The 22,144-nt window shown below is 38.6% G+C and overlaps 1 protein-coding gene across 2 annotated transcripts in view; it reads right to left on the bottom strand.

Moving 5' to 3' along the window:
• The window catches only part of MICU1 (mitochondrial calcium uptake 1), a 240,744-nt gene that overhangs the window by 50,223 nt on the left and 168,377 nt on the right, over positions 1-22,144 (bottom strand). The gene's annotated exons all lie outside the window — the stretch shown is intronic.

Here is a 22,144-nt window from a genome sequence, read left to right as displayed (position 1 = left end):
TAATGATTGCCCACTGAGGTTATCCATATCCCTTAGGGTATCTTGCTTTCAAAGAAGATTAATGTATTTTAAAGCTTCCTTCAACATTTTAACCTAAGGTAAATATGCCCATAGAGAATGAAAAACAACAACAAAAGCCCAAGTCTGCAGAAAAAAACAATGGTCTTTCTCAGTGCTGCTCCCAATTCTTCTTAACTGCAAAGCTAGTGAAAATCACTAACTGTATTTAAATATGCAGACACCCCTGTCCATCTAAGTGGTCAGCAGGTATAAAACTTCCATCTAAAATGAAGAAAATCAAGAATAAGAAAAAGATTTCTTGGGCTCTGGCTGCAATGTTAATGCCACTCACGAATACAGGAATAATGAGATGGATAAAGAAGTATCCATAAGTTGATCGGGATAGAAAAACCTATTAAAGATGTAGAGATAATAAAATTTCTCGCTAGTCCATCACAAGAAACTAATGACCTCTGGGGGTATTTTCAGATTCTATACATGGCAGGATGAGTGTGAATGGACTTCATTACCTATGGCTTAGTATCTCTCTCTCTCTCTCTCTCTCTGTCTCTCTCTCTCTCTGTCTCTCTCTGTCTCTCTCTCTCTCTCTCTCTCTCTCTCTCTTTTAACCCTTGTACTTCAGTGTATTGTCTCATAGGTGGAAGATTGGTAAGGGTGGGCAATGGGGGTCAAGTGACTTGCCCAGGCTCACACAGCTGGGAAGTGTCTGAGGCCAGATTTGAACCTAGGACCTCCTGTCTCTAGGCCTGACTCTCACTCCACTGAGCTACCCAGCTGCCCCTCTCTTTTTATAAAAAAGAGTTTTCATTGATATTTTCTGATTCTTATGTCATCATAGTACTCCAGATATCCCTCCCTCTCCCCTTTTCAGACACAAATAGTATCCGCCTTTTCCTATAGGATAAATAGCATTTTTTCTGGAAAGAAAGAAAAATGAGCACAATTGATCAATGCACTGAGAGGTTCAAACACACACATGCAATGAGGAACACCTATGGCCCACCCCCACCCCACCTCTGGCAGAAAGTCATACCAGAGCTGAGAAAAATGTCATGAGTAGCTCATGACAAGCAGAGAGTTTCCAGCCACCAGGAGCTGTGGGTTCCCCCTCCTGCCACACGCACTTTCTGAGTTTGGGCCCACTTTCCGCTGGACTCTGTCACGGATGGACGCTGGGGGCTGAGGGGATGTTTATTTTTTTTACCAACTATTGTTACCATGTCACCTTAGTAAATACTCATTAAAAGCTCCAGCTCCAAACCCACAGAATGAAGAGGCCTTTGTAAGGACAAGTGAGTCACTTTCCTAGCTGAAGTTAATTAAGGAAAAGAGATGTGAGTAACAGGCATTCTACAAAAAGGAAAAAAAAAGGCAAGAGGAGGGAAAGAGCAAGCCGGGACACTTGCAAAATAGTCTTAATCTACTTTGAAGGTTTCCTAGTTTCATGCTAGCCAATGAAAACTTCATTTTGGGGAGGGCATAGTCATTTCTTATCATTTTGGACACAGTCATTCTTAAGAAGACACTGGCCTGAAGATCTAAATCCCAGGAACATGCTATCACGACACGTGCCCACAGACACACACACACACTGAACGGAATAATCCTAGTACTTTAGATTTTCAAAGTGCCTGGCCTGTACTATCTTATCTGACCTTCACAACAGCCCTGTGAGGTGGGTGCTATTATTATCCCCATTTTAGAGATGAGGAAATTGAGGCTTTGGCAAAAAAGATATGACTTTCTCGGGGCCATGCCGCTATAACTGTTCGAAGTAGGATTTGAATTTCGGTCTTTCTGGCTCCCAAACCTGGCATTTTCATTATTCCCACCGGGGTGTCTGCATATTAAAATTTTCCTTTTCACTGCTTTTGCACTAAAAAGTAATAGATAACAATCCTATGTCATGGGGCTGAACATACCTCAGTTTTTTAATCGGGGAGGGTTTACTTTCTAGAGCCTCGCTCTGCCAGTGTGGCTATTTTCACAAATCCTGAAGGAGTTATCTAATGCGCTCATCAAAAAGGAAAATGCCAAAGTTCTCCACTCCAGGGGCAGTCAGTGAATTCAGAATACATTCTCTTAAAACAGAAATCTCTATTTTTGTAACTGATGGTGCATACCATGATGTCTTAGGTCAAGTTTCCCAGAGGTCCTGTTCGTTTAATCTACACACAGCAGATATGTTAAGAAATAAAAAAACCTTTTCCTTTTGTCTTAGAATTAATAATAGGTATTGGGTTCTAAGGTGAAGATCGGTAAAAGCTAAGCAATGGGGTTAAGTGACTTGCCTAAGGTCACACAGCTGGTAAGTATTTGAGGTCATATTTGAATCCAGGACCTCCTCTCTCTAGTCCTGGCTCTTTATCCACTGAGCAAGCCAGCCACTCCCATCAGCTACATTTTTCAACTTACACAGTGATGTGGCTGGTTGTCAGATATCTGGGTCTTGTTGGGACGGGAGGGGGGGTCATAAAACTCAGGGTGTGTGTGAGGGGATGAGAGGAGCCAACTGTCATGCAGGGCAGGAAGGCCTCCCCGTTTCAGAGGAAAGGGCAGAGGGGCCATCTCTCAATGCAAAATGACATGAAAACAGAATATCTGGTGTTCGTATCAAGTGACTTGACCATCCATCACATTCTTCCTACAGCCAGGAGAGGATAACTCGCTCCCTCCCACTTACAGAGAACTAATTGGAAGAAGGAAAATTTGCAGAAAGAGCTCAAACTTCACATGACATATGTACTACAATTAGAAGATGAAAGCAGCCGTTTCTGGCCCCCAAGGGCTAGATATGTCAACAAGCATTTACTGAGCCTCTTCAACAGGGCTGGCATTGTGGGAGATGAAAAAAGAGACAGAAGAAAAGACAGTACTTGCAAAGAAGGAGCTGAAGTGTGGAAACTTGACACCCAAGGAATAACTGGCAGACAATCCCATGTCAGTCAAGGGCTGAACTGTGCAGAAGAGACAAGTGCTCTACTTTCTCCCCTAAGAGAAAAGTGTAAATGCAGAATCGATGGCAGAGCTAGAGTAGAAATTCAGGGGTTTTCACTCTTAGGATAGAAGTCAGGATTTCATTTGTTCTCCCTAAGAATACTTTGCAAGGGGGCAGAAAAGTCTCAAACTATTCCTTTGCTCTTCTTGAACAGTTAAATTAAATAATGGCGTAGCCAAGCAAGTCAGGGCAATTCTCTGGGGTTCAGTTTCCTTATCTGTAAAGTGAGGCTGGGATTTTTTTAGAGGGATTTATGGTACCTTCTAGTCCTAAAATCTTACGACCTTTTCACAATTACTTTCTTCCAGCCTGGGATTTAAACAATAGTGTCACCTGAACCTAAATCCACTTTTTTTTTTAAACCCTTAACTTCTGTATATTGGCTCCTAGGTGGAAGAGTGGTAAGGGTGGGCAATGGGGGTCAAGTGACTTGCCCAGGGTCACACAGCTGGGAAGTGGCTGAGACCAGATTTGAACCTAGGACCTCCTGTCTCTAGGCCTGACTCTCCATCCACTGAGCTACCCAACTGCCCCCCCCAAATCCAATTTTGAAATATTAAGAGTCTGAAAAAAAAAAGACTCTAAAAGGAAGGTGAATGCCAATGGCATGATGGATACCGTGGCAGCCTTAGAAGCAAGAAGAAGGTGGCCTGGACTTTAATCCCATTCTATCGTGTTAGCTGTGTGGCCATGGACAGGCTGTGTACACAGAGAAGGCTGCAAACCTCAGAGGGCTGGAGAAACGTTGATGATTCAATGCATTGGAAGGATTTGAAGTTTATAAATTTCATAGAACTAATAGAAATGTCCTGTTATAATTTTCTGTAAACAAAGTCACACAGAAAAATAATTTGACCAGAATAAATATAGCTACAGGGCATTAACTCACAATAGTCTACACGTATTCTCTTTTTTAAACTTTCATTTTCTTTTTTTCCCTTTTGTTTTGTTTTTCAATTAACAAATATTTATTTTTGTCTCTCCCATAAATCCAATATAAAAGCAAAATTAAAAAAACCTCTTGTAGCAAAAATACATATTTAAGTCTAACCAATTCCCACATGTATTTCCTATAGAACGACCTGAGATGAGGAGAAAGGATTATAATACTGGAGCACACGTACTTCTGTTCTTCCCATGATCTGTGATTTATCAGTGGGGGATGCCCTTGACTAAGGCAGACTAGAAACCTTCTTTTACTTGGTGAATGCTGTGGTCAAAAATATTCTAGTAACTTGACTCTCAGGGGATAAGACATGCAGCCCTTTACTGGGTGGGTGCTTAAAGACTTCCTAGCTTGATGTGGGGCCAGCAAGAGCCTATGTCTTTGAGAATCCAGGAAAGCCTCTTCCCCATGATAAGGCACTGGAGGATTATGGTGGACTTTTAAGAACACATAACTAAGGGGGCAGCTACGTGGTCAGTGGATAGAGAGCCAGGCCTGGAGACAGGAGGTCCTAGGTTCAAATCTGACCTCAGAAACTTCCCAGCTGTGTGACACTGGTTTTAGAATTCAATAGATTTTCTTATTCTGAAAAGAAAATTTTACAAGAATAATAATTATAATATATATAATAATTATATATGTAAAGGATTTGGACAAAATTAAGAGGAAACTATGGTAGAAAGAACACTGGAGACTTGAGCCCCTGCTTTCACTCTCTACCCCTGAAGGCATGACAAAATCACTCAGCAAAAGTGCTATCTACCTCCAGAGAAGGAACTGAGGGATCAGCAAAGAATGAACAAAAGCAAACTATTTTTTTTCCTTTATTTTATTTGTCTGTGTTTTCTTTCACAACACGACTGACAGGATAATGTTTTGCGTGACTATATTGAATTACTTGGCATCTCAGGGAGGAAGGAAAGAATTTGTGACTTGAAAATAAAAAAAAAATTTATGTAATCAGAAAAAAATAAATGGAAAAAATCTACACCCTCCCCCCAAATCACTTAGCCTCTCTAAGCCTTGGCTTCTTTATGAAAAAAAAAATGAGGCTCTCATTACTCACTTGTTTAAAGGTTATAAAAAATTAGCTGTGGACACGACATTAGGGGGAAGAGAAGGGAATAAGCATTTTAGATGGGGCCTGCTCTTTGCTAGGCACTATGCTAAACATTTTTTCAAAACAAATATGATTTCATTTGATCCTCACAACAACTCTGGCTGACACTGCTATTACTGTCCTTACTTTTAAACGAGAGGAAACCGTGGCAAACAGAAGTTAAGTGACTTGCCCAGGATCACACAGCTATTAAGTGCCTGAAGGTGAGTTTTAATTCATGCTTTCCTGATTCCAGATCCAGTGTTCTATATAGCAAGTCATCAGCTGCCTCTAACAACATGATCTATATGAAATAGTATTTTCCTTAGGAGTAAAGCACCATGGAATACAAGATTTAATAACTGCCACAAATAACACCACCCTATTTTAAAGCTTACAAAATGTTTCTGTCTGCAAGATTTTATTTATGTGATCGGTAGTACAAATATGATTACTCTTCTCGTTTTATAGATGATGAATGAGGGTTGGAGAGATCACCCGACTTCACCAAGATTATCCATCTAAGGTCTAACAGAGCCCGACTAGAACACAGGTTTCTGACTAGGTCCAATGTTACTACAGATGAAGGAATTCACTGGTTACCTGAATGAAGCAGACTCCTTTAATGTCCTATGGGTATTCCAGGAGGAAAAAGATAACTAGGAGAGCATGAGCAGTTTTAAAAAGAATTTTAATGGGGTAGCTAGGTGGCTAGTGGGTTCAAATCTGGCCTCAGATGCTTCCTAGCTGTGTGACCCTGGGTAAGTCAGTTAACCCCTAGTCTTTACCACTCTTCTGTCTTGGAACCAATACTTGGTATTGGTTCCAAGACAGAAGGTAGGAGTTAAAAAAACAAACAAAAAACAACTTTAATGCTTCAGGATCCAAATAAAATGTCAAGGTACTTTTAAGTATCAGCCTACATGAAAATATATCTTACACTGAGCTGGACAGCTCAGTGGATTGAGAGCTAGGTTTGGAGACAGGAGGTCCTGGGTTCAAATCTGGCCTCAGATACTTCCTAGCTGTGTCACCCTGGGCAAGTCACTTAACCCCCCTTGCCTGGCCCTTACCACTCTTTCCTCTTAGAACTAATATGTAGTATTGCAGGGTTAAATAATAATAATGAACAAGGGCTTCAGGGTGACTGGACTGCCTTTAATTCTCCTGATCATCTTCAGTCTGGCATCTTTGAGATGCTTCACATTTTATACAAAAAAATATGAAGTCACTAGAACTGTCTCCTTCAGTCAGGTTCAATCAAAATCACTCCTGAACCAAAAAGAACATCTTATACTATTCCAACCCACACGACATCCTCTAATGCTAGGAAATTAAGCATTATTGTTTCTACACCCTTCATGTGAAATGGGAAGCAATTGGGAGAGCGTGGGAGAGAAATTTCCTAAGCTATGGGGACAGTTTAGTTCCAAAGAATAGGAAGTAAAAAAAAAAGATTATCAACCTTACACAGCAAAGGTCTCCAGATAGCTGAAGAGTAATCAATAGTACCAGACTATCTCTCATCTGGTATTTCAAGTACATTGGCTTTGTCTTTCTTTTCCCATGAGGTAAGAGCTGTGTAAATATGGACAAGCTGAAGCCCCAGCAAAATTAACTGCTGTTTAATATTCCAATCAGCTTGTAAAGTTAATGTTGTATAAGCTTTATTTGGAAAGACCATGTAAGGTCAGTTTGAAAGCTGCATTTCCTTTGAGACAAATTTCTGCTTCAAGGAAGAGTTCTTATCAGTTGCTCAAGGGTCAGGTTCTGCTTTCATTGACCTCCTTCTCCTTCAATTGTAAGTCAAAGTAACTTTAGGGGGAAAAAAATCAAACCAACACAACAATTTCAGAGATTTAAGGAGCCCAAAGTGATCAGAGGTACTCTTTACTAGGTAGTCCAAAGCACAGCTAACAGACATTTTTTATTGAAAAAGGATAGAAGAGGGTACAGCTGGGTAGCTCAGTGGATCGAGAGCTAGGCCTGCAGATGAGAAGTCCTGGGTTCAAATCTGGCTGTGTGACTCTGGGCAAGTCACTTAACCCCCATTGCCTAGCCCTTACCACTCTTCAGTCTTAGAATCAATACACAATATTGGCGGAAGGTAAGGGTTAAAAATAAAAAATAGAACATGGGATGGCTCCTTGGGAACAAGGAGTAAGAGAGATGTTAATGAAATTTAGTTGATGTAAAAACAAAAATATGGCAATAACAATTCACTATAAAAAAAGGACAGGAGCATCTGGCTATAGGACGAGTAGGGAGAGTCAATTGCAGCAGCAGGAAGGCTAATTATTTCCTTCTTCTCCCATCAATAACTTGGGTGTACGGTTTGCTCTCCTTCCTTTCTGGAGCCACCTATTTCTGTGCCACGTCTGCTCCGGCTCTGCACATGGTGTGTTAGCATCGATCGGACAGCCGAGGTTACAGCCTGTTCGGGGATGTCGACATGGCCTTGGGAGTGGCTGATGGGATGAGTTTATCTTAATGGTGGGAGGCAAACCATAACAGGCAGTAGCCAGCACTGAGAACTGCTGAAAAAGAATGGTCACGATGTGAAAGAGGTTCTTGAGGGGAGCTTAATTCTGAATACCGATTCTGGCTTTTGTTTATTTTATAATTACTCATTAACTTATTACTCTGCTATCTCGGTGCAGATGACTAAATAAGAAAATCAAAGTAATAACGAAACATTAGAAAAACCAGTGATTGATTCCTTAACAAATAGAATTCAGAGAGGAAAGAAACATTATTAATGCAATGAATGTGGAAAAACTTTCAGCTACTGTGAAAATCTTATCCCACATCAAAGAATTCATACCAGAAAGAAATCCTGTGAATATTATGAATGTGGCAAGGCCTTCTTTTGGAGAAAGGATCTTACTGAACATCAGATAAGACCTACTGGAGAGTAATTATAAGTGGAATCAATGTGAGGAAACATTTGCCAGCAGGTTATCACTTAATATTAAATAATTGCTATCACCGACTATATAAGCATTGGTCTCTGATAGCTCTGATCCTTTATAGAGGAGGAGCCGGGGGCCAGAATGCATAAACCTGCTGAAAAAGATCTTAGATCATGAAAGGGACCACAGAGATCACTGATCTTCCTACCAAAACAAGATAAACTTGTTTATAAAACATTACAGAGGAGGGGTTGGAAGATTTTGAGCAATATCACCTCATAAACAAAGCAACAGAGAAAAAAATGAGTTTATGGAAAGCTTTAGTGAGACACCCAATTATGAATCTGCATAAAGGTTAACAAGAAGATGAAAAACGGAAAAGATCTGTCTAGACTTCTGTGATTAATGCTCTTCTCCACTGATGACAGTGTAAATTACATAGTGGGTCTCCTTAATAGGATAATCCCAAATGTGCCACTTGAGGAAGTAGAAATGATATTTTAAAAAAGTAAGGTAAGAGTAGCTATATTATATGCAAGGAGTGGTTAGGGTCCATGTTGGAAGTGACAATTTTGAAAGTACTGAGGAATTGGTTATCAGAATATCAAAGGGAAGGAGAGCAAACCTTTGGTGGGGGGAATATTTTTTGTGTACTATTATACTATCGGTAGGGCTATGAATGGGTGCAATCATTCTGGGAACCTTTTGGAACTATCTTGAAAAATTCATGTGTCTGTGTATATCTTTTGACCTTGCAATACCACTACCTGAATGATGCCAAAAACAGAGTGAAATTTCTTTTCCTTTTCTTTTTTCTTTCTCTCTTTCCTTCCTTCTTTCTTCTTTACTTCTTTCTGTCTTTCTTTCTTCCCTTCTTCCTCTTCTTCCCTCCCTCCCTCCCTCTCTCTCTCCCTCTCCCTTCCTTCCTTTCCTTCCTTCCTTCCTTCCTTCCTTCCTTCCTTCCTTCCTTCCTTCCTTCTTTCCTTCCTTCCTCCCTCCCTCCCTCTCCCTCTCTCTTTCCACATGCACATAAGTAACAGAACTCTAGCAGCATGTATTGTTGTAGGAAAACACTTAAAACAAAGCAAGTCCATATTGAATGAGGAATGACTGAGCAAATTATAGTATATGAATGTAATAGAACATTATTGTGCTATAAGAAATGATGAAAACTGCTAAATTCAAAGAAACCTTAGAAAACTTATATGAACTAATGTAAAGTGAAGGGAATAGAACCAGAACAATAATTTATGCAATGAATACCACAAAGGAAAAGAAAATTAATTTGGAAGGCTATTCCAAAAGACTGATGATAAAGTATATTTCCTATGTTTTGGCAAAGAAAGTGATAGACTAGAGGTGCAGAAAGAGATATGCATTTTCAGATACAACATTTGTATTTGTTTTGCTTGACTATATTTGCTACAAGGATGGGCTTTTGTTGGAGGATAGGGAACAGATAGGGGATGGGGAGAAGGTAGTAATAATGCCATCAGAAAAAGAAGAGAGTATTAATAAACCATTAAAATGCAGAGAAGAGAACAGAAGGAAGTTCAGAAAGGATACAAACAGGGCGGTATTCTTAATATCTTGTTAAATTTAATATGCTCTTTTTTTGAAAATCAAACCAAACCATACTGTCTAGTATTTTATGTTTCATATACAGGCTTTCTTCCCCACCCCCCTTCTTTGTATATTAAAATGTGAATGCCTGTTGATGTTTAAGATCATAATGGAAAAGAAAAAGAAAAAACAAAAATAATTTACTAAAAAAAGAACTTGAGAAAATATTTATAACTACTGACCCATCTCTATAAAAATTGTTATGAAAAGAATTTATACTTTTGTTTATGAGAATCAGTATTCTTCCAGTGATCTTGTATAAACATGAGTCATGTAATACCACAGCCTCTGAAGAATTAAAATTGCAAATGACCCAGAGAACAAAGTTCAAAGTGGGCAAAAGGAGATTATAAAACATTACTAATGAGAACCTACACAGCAGAAGTAGAAGTGGCATAAAGAGAATCAGAAAGGGCAGCTGGGTAGCTCAGTGGATTGAGAGCCAGGCCTAGAGATGGGAGGTCCTGGGTTCAAATCTGACCTCAGACACTTCCCAGCTGTGTGACCCTGGGCAAGTCACTTGACCCCCCCCAATGCCTAGCCCTTACCACTCTTCTGCCTTGGAGCCAATACACAGTATTGACTCCAAGATGGAAGGTAAGGGTTTAAAAAAAAAAGAGTATCAGAGAGGAACAGGTGCACCCAAAAGAACTCCAATTAACTTGGGCCCTAGTACTTGCTACCTCTGTGCCCTTAAACAAATCACACTGCCTCTGTGGGCCTCAGTTTCCTCCTCTGTAAAATAAGGAGGTAGAAGAAATAGCATAGAAGGTCTCTTCTACCACAAGATCTATGATCATGTGATCACAGATTCTGTAAAACTGAGAAAGGTAGAACAGACATATAATAAGTGGCAGAGAAAAGAGGGCAGGTCCACTTTCAGGCAAGGCCAAGAGCTCTGGAGGAAGGCTCCTACATGCTGGGAGGCCCAGCTGTGGAGGGCTCATAGGAGAATGGGAACAGCAGTTGCCCAGGAGGAGAATGCAGAGTTGGGCTTCAGGCTACATGACTGGAATGAGGGAGATCAGATCCATCAAAGAAAGTGCTGTTTTATCAAACTATAATTAAATTCTGAGAATTTATGTGGATAGTTACTCCACATCTGATTTAATTATATTAGTATTTGTGACTTCAAATACTGTTTAAAGTTATTCTAAGGCCTTGGATATTCCACAAAACAAAGCCAATTTCATAACCCATCCTCTCTGAGAGGCTGAGATTCCCTCTGCTGCAGAAAGGATTTCATATTTAGTTATTTTATTTTATGATAATGCAGTTGGCAGGTAATTAAGCAAGCAGCTTGGGGAATTTCATATTGCTCATTTTTTGGTATTTCAGCTCAGAATGCAGATATGTCAGTCAGAACCATGCTGTGCACCATTGTGGTTTTACATCTTACTTGCTTCTTATTAGGTGGTTTTTAGGGTCTACTCATTTGCCAATGATTATACTCTACTCACTTATGGAGCGAGTCTCTGAATAGCTCTGCCCCATTTCCAATTGTGGTGATTAAATGCAAATAACTTGTGCTCTTCCGCCAGAATCATTCATCAAAGAATTTCAGAGTTTGGAGGGACCTCAGAGGTGATCGAATCCAACCTGAACCTAAGGTAGGATCTTTTCTACAGCATATTAGATAATGCAGGCTCTTCTTGGAGGGATCAGGAGCTCGCTGACGTCCATGCCAGCCTCCTCTACTTTTGAAGTCTCTTTCCTACATTGAGTCAAAGGCTGCTTAGCTGCAACCTGTATTTTTCACCTGTTTGTTAGCCTTCCTCCAGTTTCATCCTTAAACACTCTCGGGATGATCTGGCTTAATTGGGTCTCTTGTCCCACTTTCTGTATCTTGCTTATGAGGTGTTATGTATGGCTCATTGCCTTCCACTATTCTCTGTAATGTTTTACAAACAAGTTTATCTCCTATATCAGTAAGGCCCATGGCTGTCGTTTCTCTTTCCTTGGCAAGAATACCAAGTATTTGTTGATTTGTTTCTAAGCTCTTTTAAATCTTTCTTGTTCAGATGCTGCCCTTTCCTAACTAGCATGTCCTTCATCTTCTGTTTTTCCTGTTTAAATTTTATTCTTCATTTGAGTTAACTTCTCATCCTAATTTCCTTAGTCTCTCCTTGATTTCTCCTGCTAATAGTAGTGACTTTTCTTAAATGTTCTGAACTCTTATGAATAGTCTATGTCAGTGTGGTCAAACTCTGACAGAAACAGGGGCCATTAAACTGTAGATAAGGATCTCTGTGGCTGGTGTATTGAATTAGAAAATAATGTTAATATTATCTATGTTTCATACTGCGTTTTTATTTATTTTGTAAGTTATTTCTCAATAACATAAAAAAAACCCCTTAACTTCCTTCTTAGAATAGATACTAAGTATCACTTCCAAGACAGAAGAGCAGAAAGGGCTAGGCAATGAGAGTTAAGTGACTTGCCCAGGGTCACACAGCTAGGAAGTTCTGAAGCTATATTTGAACCCTTGATCTCCTTTCTCTAGGCCTGACTCTCAAATGACTGAGCCACCTAGCTGCCACCAACATTTACTTCTAATTATCTTCATCACACAAGAAACCTATAATCATTTCTCTGGTTATTTCTTTAGTATCTATCCTCATTCCATGAGAAATCAGCCTCCTGTGGCCATGCCACATCAATCCCTACAATATGACCAAATTATTAAAACAAGAAAATTTAAAAATAGAAATAAATGAGGAAACATAGAGGAAGATTGGAACATAGATTGAGTTCCGCCAATGCCTGTAGTTATAAACAATCTGTGCTTACAGCCAGAAATGATGACTATAATGATGCACTGGGAAGTGAATGGCAGGTTCATTTATTAATTCAAACAACAATCCAAAAATCCATCAGGAAAATTCTTCCTCTTCACCAATCACCTGTCATGGAGTAATAGAACACTTCACCACATCATCCATTTTCATAAAACCCAAACCAAGGCTATTTGCAAATCATTATAGGTCAGCTTTAGGCTAGTGAGGGAAAGAAGGAGAAAAATCTGTCCCAAAGCCAGAGATCAATGTAAGGGAGGCAGAGGCATCTGTTAAGCGCCTACTATGGGTAGAAAAAGCATCACGGTAGGTACTAGGAATTTAAAGATGAAATGAAAGAGGCCATCCAATCTAGAGACCTACATTAGAAATTACTTTAAATGACTGTATATTTTCTTATTTTAAATTCTAATCACTATAGTCCTAGTTGAGTAGCCTTTAGAGAAATATAGTGCACCAGGCAACCTGCCTCCTACTTCTCCACAACCCCTCATCCTACACACAAGGTCACTGATCTCAATTGCTTTCGTAAAGTAAATTTAAGTTGTGAGTCAGATTTGCCTTTGTTGATCTCAGTTTAGTTTGAAAAGAGATAATCTTAGTGTCTCTAACAAAGGACTCAGAGAGAAAAAGAAAATTACAGAAATCAGAACTATTTCTACTGCATTACTAATTCCCTTCAACAATTCACCTACTATGTTTGGCACCGCGATACTCTTCAGGTAAACTTGAGGCATACGTGAATGTATAAATGAGCAAATTGGGGTACAAGATATAATAAAACTACATAAATGAATAGCTTCTACCGGTGAATAATTTAATAAGCTGAGGACCTGAAGCCAGCTTGAGAATCATGAAAATCCATTTATCACTAAGACGTCTGCATATGAAATAACAAAACAAGGCTAAGGTAATTAGAAACAAAATGTCAGTGGTCATTTTATATACAAGGGGAGAGACCATCAATAAGCTGGATTACTTATTGGGTTGCTGCCTTGTGTGTTCGTTTGTAGGGACACTCTCAGGAGTTGAAAGGCCTGAAAAATCAATCATAGCCCAAACTGGAAAGAGCCTTTGTTCAAGGAATCCATCATTATAATTGCCTTTGCTCCTCCCAAAAGCACGAAATGTTTAGGGAAGGGACACCCAATTATACAAAGTGGGATTTAAGCCAGGCTTTGAAGGATGTACTTACCTAGTCTGGTAAGACCTAAGTAGGGGCAGCTCGGTAAAGTGAAAACAATCCTGACCTTGGACTTAGATGTGACTTAAACCCTGACCTGGCTAGTTAATGTCTCTATGACATTGAAAAAGGTCACTTTACCTCTTGAGCCTGAGTTTCTTCCTTTATAAAAAGAAGTTGGGTAAGTTCATCTCTTATGTAGTCTCTAACTAAGTATTGTGATCCCATAAAAATGAGGGAGTAAATGAATGATTAAGGTACTTTTTTTCAACCATTTCACACAGACAAGGTCTGAGATGAGACAAATAAATCACATATTACTCGATTTGTTCTTTCCCCAGAAAGCAAGCTTCTTGAACAGGGGCTCTTTTATCCTTTGGCATTTGAAACCTCCTCTTCTCCCTAGAGCCAAACAGGTTCTCTCTCTTTTTAAAAAAATTTAATTGATTAGTGATATTTTTCCATAGTTACAAGATTTGTATTCTTTCCCCCTCCCCTCCTGTCTTCACCCCCTTGTAGCCAACAAACAATTCAACTGGGTTTTACATGTATCATTGATCAAGACCTATTTCCATATTATTAATATTTGCAATAGTGATCATTTAGAGTCTACATCCCCAATCATATCCCCATCAAACCTTGTGATCAAGGAAATGTTTTTCTTCCATAGACACACAGGTTCTTAACAGTTCAAAAAAAATTTTTTTTAAATTTTTTTCCTCAATTACATACAAGAACAATTTTTATATTCCTTTTTGAAAAAAGTTTTGAGCCAAATTCTCTCCTCTCCTTGGCCCCCTTTTTTGGAAGAGAACTTAAAAAAAATTAGAATGAATGTGAAATATAACATGTTTGGGTCTGCTTTCAGACTCCATCAGCTTTTTTGCTGAGGTAGATTGCATTTTTTTATCATGAGCTCTTGGGGATTGTCTTAGATCACTGCATTGTTGATAATAATTCAGACATTCATAATTGTTCAACATACAATATTCCTCTTACTGTGTTCAATGTTCTCCTGGTTCTGATCACCTCACCTTGCATAAGGTCATGTAAGTCTTCCCAAGTTTTTCTGAAATCATTCTGCTCTTCATTTCTCACAGCACAATAGTATTCCACCACAATCATATACCACAACATTTCCAATACTTTTATCACCACAAAAAGAGCTGCCACATGAGAGATTCTTAATAAATGCTTATTGATAAGACTGAAAACAACCAGCAGTTCCCAGATTTGGGTATAAATCATTCAACATTAAAAAAACAAACAAACAAACAACCTTTCCAAGTAGCATTCTTTTCTTTCTCTTTTTAAGGTCTAAATTTTGAATCATCTTTCATCTGACCTACTCTAGTTGGAACTAACCATCTCATCATCTTTTGCTCACAATGCCCTTTTCTGAGGGCTTTGGTATACTTGCTAAGTTTCCCTCCAGTACTGATACTCTGGGAAACTCAGAGATGCTTTGTATCCTTAATATTCCTGAGTAGGTATGTCAAGTGAGGGTGTTAGACAACATAAGTTCTGACTCTTTAAACATTCTTGACACTCCTGGATCTTCTGTGACATTCTCTTTCTAAGCCATATATGTTAAGTGATGATGTTGGACTCCATGGATGTCTGGATCTGCCTCCAGTCCGGATATGAATGACTTCTCTCTAAGCCTCAGTTTCTCTGTGTATCAACTGAGGGTGCTGGACTCCATTACTTGGAAAAGTGATGGTATTATTAATTTTAAAATTCAATTTTATTTTTAGTTCATAATTATTATGTCCCTCTCCCCTTCCCATCCTTCACTGAGGTTAAGAGAAACTTAGTCTATTACAAATATGTATATAGTCCTACAAGATAAATTCCTGCATTAGCTACAAAAAAAATCAAGAAGAAAAGAAGCTTTAATCTTTTTGAGTCCATCACTTCTCCAAATGGAGGTAATATAGCATGTATCATCACAGTCCTTGAAATTGTGGTTGGTCCTTGGCTCAATTAGAGTCACTAAATCTTTGAGAGAGAATTATTTTTTATAATATTGTTAACTTATAACTTGTTCTCCTAGTTCTGCTCATTTTACTTTGCATCAGTTCTTACAAATCTTCCCAGGTTTTTCTAAAATGTTCTCCTTCACCATTTCTTATGGTACTATAGTATTCTATCACATTTATATAGCATAACTTATTAGTCATTCTACAATTGATGGGCATCTCCTCAGTTTCTAATTCTTTGCTACCATAAAGGGAGCTGCTATAAATATTTTTTTACATATAGCTTCTTTTCCTCTTTCCCTAATCTCTGGGATATAGACCAGTATAATCTATTGTTAGTATATAGTAGCAGTATCTCTGGGTCAAAGAATATACAGTTTAATAGCTTTTTGGGCACAGCTCCAAAGTGCTTTCTGAGATAGTTGGACCAGTTCACAGCCTCACCAACAGTGCATTAAAGTACCTGTTTTCCCACAAGGGCTATGGTATTCTTAAAACACCAAGTATAATCTATAAAACTGAAACACATAGAAAACAGGAAACAGATTTCTATACTTCTCTTGCTCAAAGATGATGAAATGTTTAGAAAATGAAAGAAATATTTTTCAATAAATCCCTTAAAATCATAAATATTTAAAGCCACTTAGTTCTCAAGGAACACTTAGGAAGGGCATTGGTCGTTGTAAAAAGAAATCTCCCTAACCAAAGTTGTTAGAGAAATTGAGATCATAGAAATTGAAATTCAAAACTATAGAAGACCAAAAGACCTGAAAACTAAAGGGAAGGGATAATTTGAATTGGATGAGATCTAGAAAATTGTATTCCCACCCCCCCTCAAAGATATGATATTGGAAAAAGTTTCCATGTAAACACAATGTATTGTGATAATTAGATTAAGTCTACACTGCCCATCTTTAGATTTAATCACCAAAGGTGAGAGCATCTCCAATTCTGGGAGGTCCATAACCAACATGTGCTAGAGTGGGTGACGAATCAGAATCAACTGACTGCCCCCTAGTCAGTTCTATGAGAAGCGTCTATTGTGATTGGACATGCAAACTTGGAGAAGAGGCACAGGAAGGGATGTATAAGTGACCCCTTTAAAAAGAGCTCCTTAGTCAGCTGGGGGTCTTCGAGCTCTTCTGGTCTGTGGAGGAGTGCTAGCTGAAACACTGAGACCTTGGTGAGACTGCTTTCAATATCTTCTTTAGAAGTCCACATGATGAGTTCAGGACTGAATCTTCCTGAATTTCTCTTAAGGAACTTCCCTTTAATAGATTCTGTGAATGAAGCAAATTCACCTCCAGGCCTCTGGCCCTCTGACTCTCAGCTGAGGGTTAATTAGATCTACCTGGATTAATTAGAGGATTGTAGTAATTTACCTACTGTGTTAGATTCTTATTTCCTTATTTCCTCTCTCTCTTCTCAATTGTAAATAAACTTTCATAAAAGTCAATTTTGACTTGAGATTATTCTTAATTTGAGGATTGATAATTGTTCAATCCTCTGGCAACCAATATTTTAATATATTGAACCCCCAAAACCCCCTTTTCCCCCTTACAGTATAGCAAAATGGAGAAAAAGAGAACAGAAATAAATAGAACATGAGTAGATTAAAAGCAAAGTAGTCCGAGTATGAGATGACAATAGCATTATTCTTTTTCTGGTTACTTAGAAAGAAAATCGCCTTTAGGGGAAGAGGTGGTACTAATGGGAGCAGGGAATGAGCAGAAAAAGGCTAGTCACCAACTATTTGGTAAAAACAACAGCAAGAAATGGTTTTTGTATTTCAAAGGGAGGTCAGGAAAAGGATGAGCTCAATTTAACTTGTAGGAGAAAACTGCTAAGGCTCCTTGTGGCTCTAATATTTTTCTAACACCCCCCCCCCTACCCACACTCCAAACTTGCTTTCTGTCCTAGTAACAATTCTAAAGGCGAGGCAAATAAGGTTAAGTAACTTGACCAGGGTCACATGGCTCGGCAATGTCTAAGGCTATATTTGAACCCATGTCCTCCTGGCTTCAGCCACCTAGATGCTCCTGGCCCTAATATTCTTCTGCTTTGCTGATAACAGTGAGCTCAGTTTACAACACTGGCTCGCCAGTTCCTTAAGGTAAAGAATAAAAAGCATCAAGGCTGGTTAGTTGTTAAATGGTTAGTGTTCAAAGGGGTTTACATAGATACTAATATAATCAGGTTGGAAAGAACAGTGACTTGTCATTTTTGCAGCAGCTGCTTCAATAGACCGATTTCATTTAAATCAGGCAGCTGGATTGGTGAATGTGGCAGTTACTACTAGAACAATTTAGAAACATCTAAGGTTGCCATCTGCCCAGCATTTGTGTGGACAAACCAGAAATCACAGCATCTGTTCAGACAGTCTTTAGTGAAGTCTCGGTAGTTAGTATCTGCTTTTCAGACCATCATTACAGGTTTTTTTGCCCGCTGTTGTGGCAGAGGGGCCAAGGGTGAGGGAAAGGGATAGAATGTATGTAGAAGAGTGGTCGAGGCTGTGTGAATGGGTACGGTTAAATAAGCCACAGCTTGCCAATCCTTTTCCAAGGAGATGCAATTCTTTGTTAAGTGATTGCAGTTGCTAATGGCAAAAGCTGTGGGCTGCTTGTTATCCTCCCTGTTGGCCCTAAGCCTTTGACCAAACAGAGTCAGCCTAGTCCAGACTGTTTCATGCTCTGCCCGCTGCCAGTCCTGGTCATGTTAACAGAAATTCTTTCAGCCTATCTTTGAAGAGTGCCTTCTGCCCACTCCACAGGACTGACCACAAAGTAGCTCCTTCATCATCTTGTTATTATCCGTCCTCCTCATGTCAATGAAAAAAAGGGAGCCCAAAATGCAAGGTGGGAAGGGGCTTGGCGACGATCTGTGAAGCAGGCCTCATTATTTCCACTGCTTTTTAGAGCCAGTGGGGATCAGAAGCTTTTTATGGGAATTTAGTGGGAGAGGGACATAGCGACAATGCTGAGCATATTTTAGGGAAGAAGAGCAAGAATGTATTTATCCAGTTTGCCCTTGCACCGCACATAGCTAGCCCCTAATAAACGCTTGCAGCTTTCATTCCCGCCACCACCAGGAGATTCCCCATTTTGATCCCTGGCCATTTGCTGTCTGAAAAATACCTGTTACAAGTTTATTAAGTCCACTGCTGAGTGAGCTGCTACTTGTCTCACAGAGGGTGGTGACTGAAAAGGGGGAATAAGCCTCAAATTATATGGACAGAACACATGAGAATATAACATTCAATGCTTCATGGCTTTTTTAATATCAGAGAAAAACTACTGCCACATGAAAGCCTATGTCAAAATTGCATATTAGACATTCAAACGACCAAACAGACAATGAGATAGGTTTCTTAGGGTCTTGTCAGTGAGAGCCTTGACCAGCTATGGTCTCTTGCTTCTCCTTGAAACTCAAAGATTCTATGGTTCTACATGGGTGAATCATGAAAATCAGAGGGATTATTCTTGCACCATCAAAATCCCATTCTATGCTGCAGTTTTATTAAAAGTGAACTGAAGGTGGTCAGGTGGTCCTAGGTTAGAGAGCCAAGCCTAGAAACAAGAGGTCTTAGGTTCAAATCTGTCCTCAGGCACTTCCTAGTTTTGTGATCCTAGGCAAGTCACTTAACCCCAAACATCTAGTCCTTACAACCTTCTGCCTTGGAACTAATACTAAGTATTGATTCTAAAACAGAAGGTAAGATTTTTTAAAATCTGAAGATATTTTATTTTCCCAATTACACATAATAATTTTCAATACATTTCCCAAAATTATATTATAAATACATATATATTATAAATTATGAATTTGTATAAAATATAAATATAAATTACATTCTCTCCCTTCCCTCCTCATACTCAGAGATGGCAAGCAATTTGATCTGGGTCACAAATGTATCATCATACAAAATACATTTCTAAATTGGTCAATGCCATAAGAGTACATTCATATAAAACCAAAATCCCCAAATAAAACTGTAAATAAACTGATGTGAAGGACAGTATGCTTTGATTCACATCCATCCAACTCCAACTACTTTCTCTGGAAATGGACAGCATTCCCCATCATAAGTCCTTATAAGTCCTGAGAGTAGCTAAGTTTTCACAGTTGATCACTATACCATATTGCTGTTAACTGTGTCCAATGTTCCCCTGGTTCTGCTTATTTCATTCTGCATCCTTTCATGTAGATCTTTCCAGCTCTTCCTGAAATCATCCTGCCCATCATTTCTTATAGTACAATAGCATTTCATCAACATATACCACAATTTTTTCAGCCACTCCCCAGCTCACAGACATTCCCTCAATTCTCAATTCTTTGTCATCAGAAAAAGAGCTTCTATAAATATTTTTATACAAGGAGGTCCTTTTCCCCTTTTTTACTATTCCTTTGGGATATAGATCCAGTAGTGGGTATTTCAGGATCAAAGGATCTGTTCAATTTTATGGTTCTTTGGGCATAGTTCAAAATTGTCCTTCATAATGGGTAGATCAGTTCACAACTCCACCAATAATGCATTACTGTCCCACTTTTGCCACATCCCCTCCAACATTTATCTCTTTCCTTTACTGATAGATGTGAGGTGGTACCTCAGCATTGTTTTATTTGCATTTATCTACTTAGAATATTTTCCCGTGGTTACATGGTCCATGACCCTTCCCTTTCTTCCCCCCTCCCAGAGCTGACAAGCAGTTCCATTGGGTTATACATGTATCATTGTTCAAAATCTATTTCTATGTTATTCATATTTGCAATAGATCTTTTAATACCAAAATCCCAATTATATCCCCATTGAAACATGTGATCAATCCTATGTTTTTCGTCTGCGTTTCTGTTCTTTCTCTGAATGTGAATAGCGTTCTTTCTCCCGAGTTCCTCTGGACTGTCCTACTTGCACTACTGCTAGTAGAAAAGTATTACATTTGATTTTGCCTTAACGTATCCATCTCTGTGTACAATGTTCTCCTGGTTCTGCTACTTTTGCTCTGCATCAGTTCTTGGAGGTCTTTCCAGTTCACATGGAATTCCTCCAGTTCATTATTCCTTTCAGCACAATAATATTCCATCACCATCAAATACCACAATTTATACACCTATTCCACAATCAATGGACAGCCCCTCGTTTTCTAATTTCTTGTCACCATGATGAGTATGGCTATAAATATTTTTGTGAAAGTACTTTTCCTTATGTCTTTGGGGTACAAACCCAGAATGGTATGGCTGGATCAAAGGACAGGCATTTTTTTAAAGCTCTTTGGCCATAGCTCCAAATTGCCCTCCAGAATGGTTAGACCAATTCACAACTCCACCAGCAGTATATATTTGCATTTCCCTAATCAAGAATGATTTAAAACATTTTTTGTAAGGTTATTGATTGCTTCAATTTCTTCATCTGAAAATTGCTTGTTCATATCCTTTGGCAATTTGTCAACTGAGAAATGGCTTGGATTCTTAAAATTTGACTTAATTCTCTATAGATTTGAGAAATTAGACCTTTATCAGAGAAATCTGTTATAATTTTTTCATACTTTGTTATTTCTCTTCTATCTTGCTTATGTTGATTTGTTTGTACAAAAACTTTTTGATTATAATTAATTTAATATAATCAAATTATTCATTTCATAGCTTATAATGCTCTCTATCTTTTATTTGATCATAAATTCTTCCCTTCTCTATAGATCTGACAGGTAAACTATTCTATGTTCCCCTAATTTATTTATGGTATTACTCTTTATATCTAAATCATATACCCATTTTGATCTAATTTTGGTAAAATGGTGTGAGATATTGTAGTTTCTACAATATTGTTTTCCAATTTTCCCATCAGTTTTTTTTTAAACCCTTGTACTTCGGTGTATTGTCTCATAGGTGGAAGATTGGTAAGGTTGGGCAATGGGGGTCAAGTGACTTGCCCAGGGTCACACAGCTGGGAAGTGGCTGAGGCCGGGTTTGAACCTAGGACCTCCTGTCTCTAGGCCTGACTCTCACTCCACTGAGCTACCCAGCTGCCCCTCCCATCAGTTTTTGTTAAATAGTGAGTTATTTTTCCAAAACCTGGGGTCTTTGGGTTTATCAAACACTAGGTTGCCCCTGGATAATGTATCTAATCTATTCCACTGATTTGTCATTCTATTTCTTAGCCAGTACCAGATTGTTTTGATGATTACTGCTTTAAAGTACTGTTTGAGATCTGGTATGCTAGGCCACCTTCCTTCACATTTTTAAAAATTAATTCATTTGATAGTCTTGACCTTTTGTTCTTCCATATGAATTTGCTGTTATTTTTTCTAGTTCTATGAAATAATTAATTTAGTAGTTTGTTTGGTATGGCATGGACTAATAACTCAATTAATTTAGGTAGAATTGTCATTTTTATTATATTAGTTCAGCCTATCCATGAACAATTAATCTTTTTCCAATTGTTTAGATCTGCCTGTGTGTGAAAACTGTTTTGTAGCTGTGTTCACATAATTCCTGTGTTTGTCTTGATAAGTAGATGGTTGTGAAGGTTTTATGCCCTAATGCATGGTCAGTTTTTTTGTAGGTGCCATGTACTGCTAAAAAGACAGA

This window comes from Gracilinanus agilis, chromosome 2, assembly GCF_016433145.1.
Source record: "Gracilinanus agilis isolate LMUSP501 chromosome 2, AgileGrace, whole genome shotgun sequence".
In the NCBI taxonomy this organism is placed as follows: Eukaryota; Metazoa; Chordata; class Mammalia; order Didelphimorphia; family Didelphidae; genus Gracilinanus; species Gracilinanus agilis.
The sequence above is the reverse complement of the archived record's forward strand: the minus strand, read 5'-3'. Positions and strand labels throughout refer to the sequence as shown.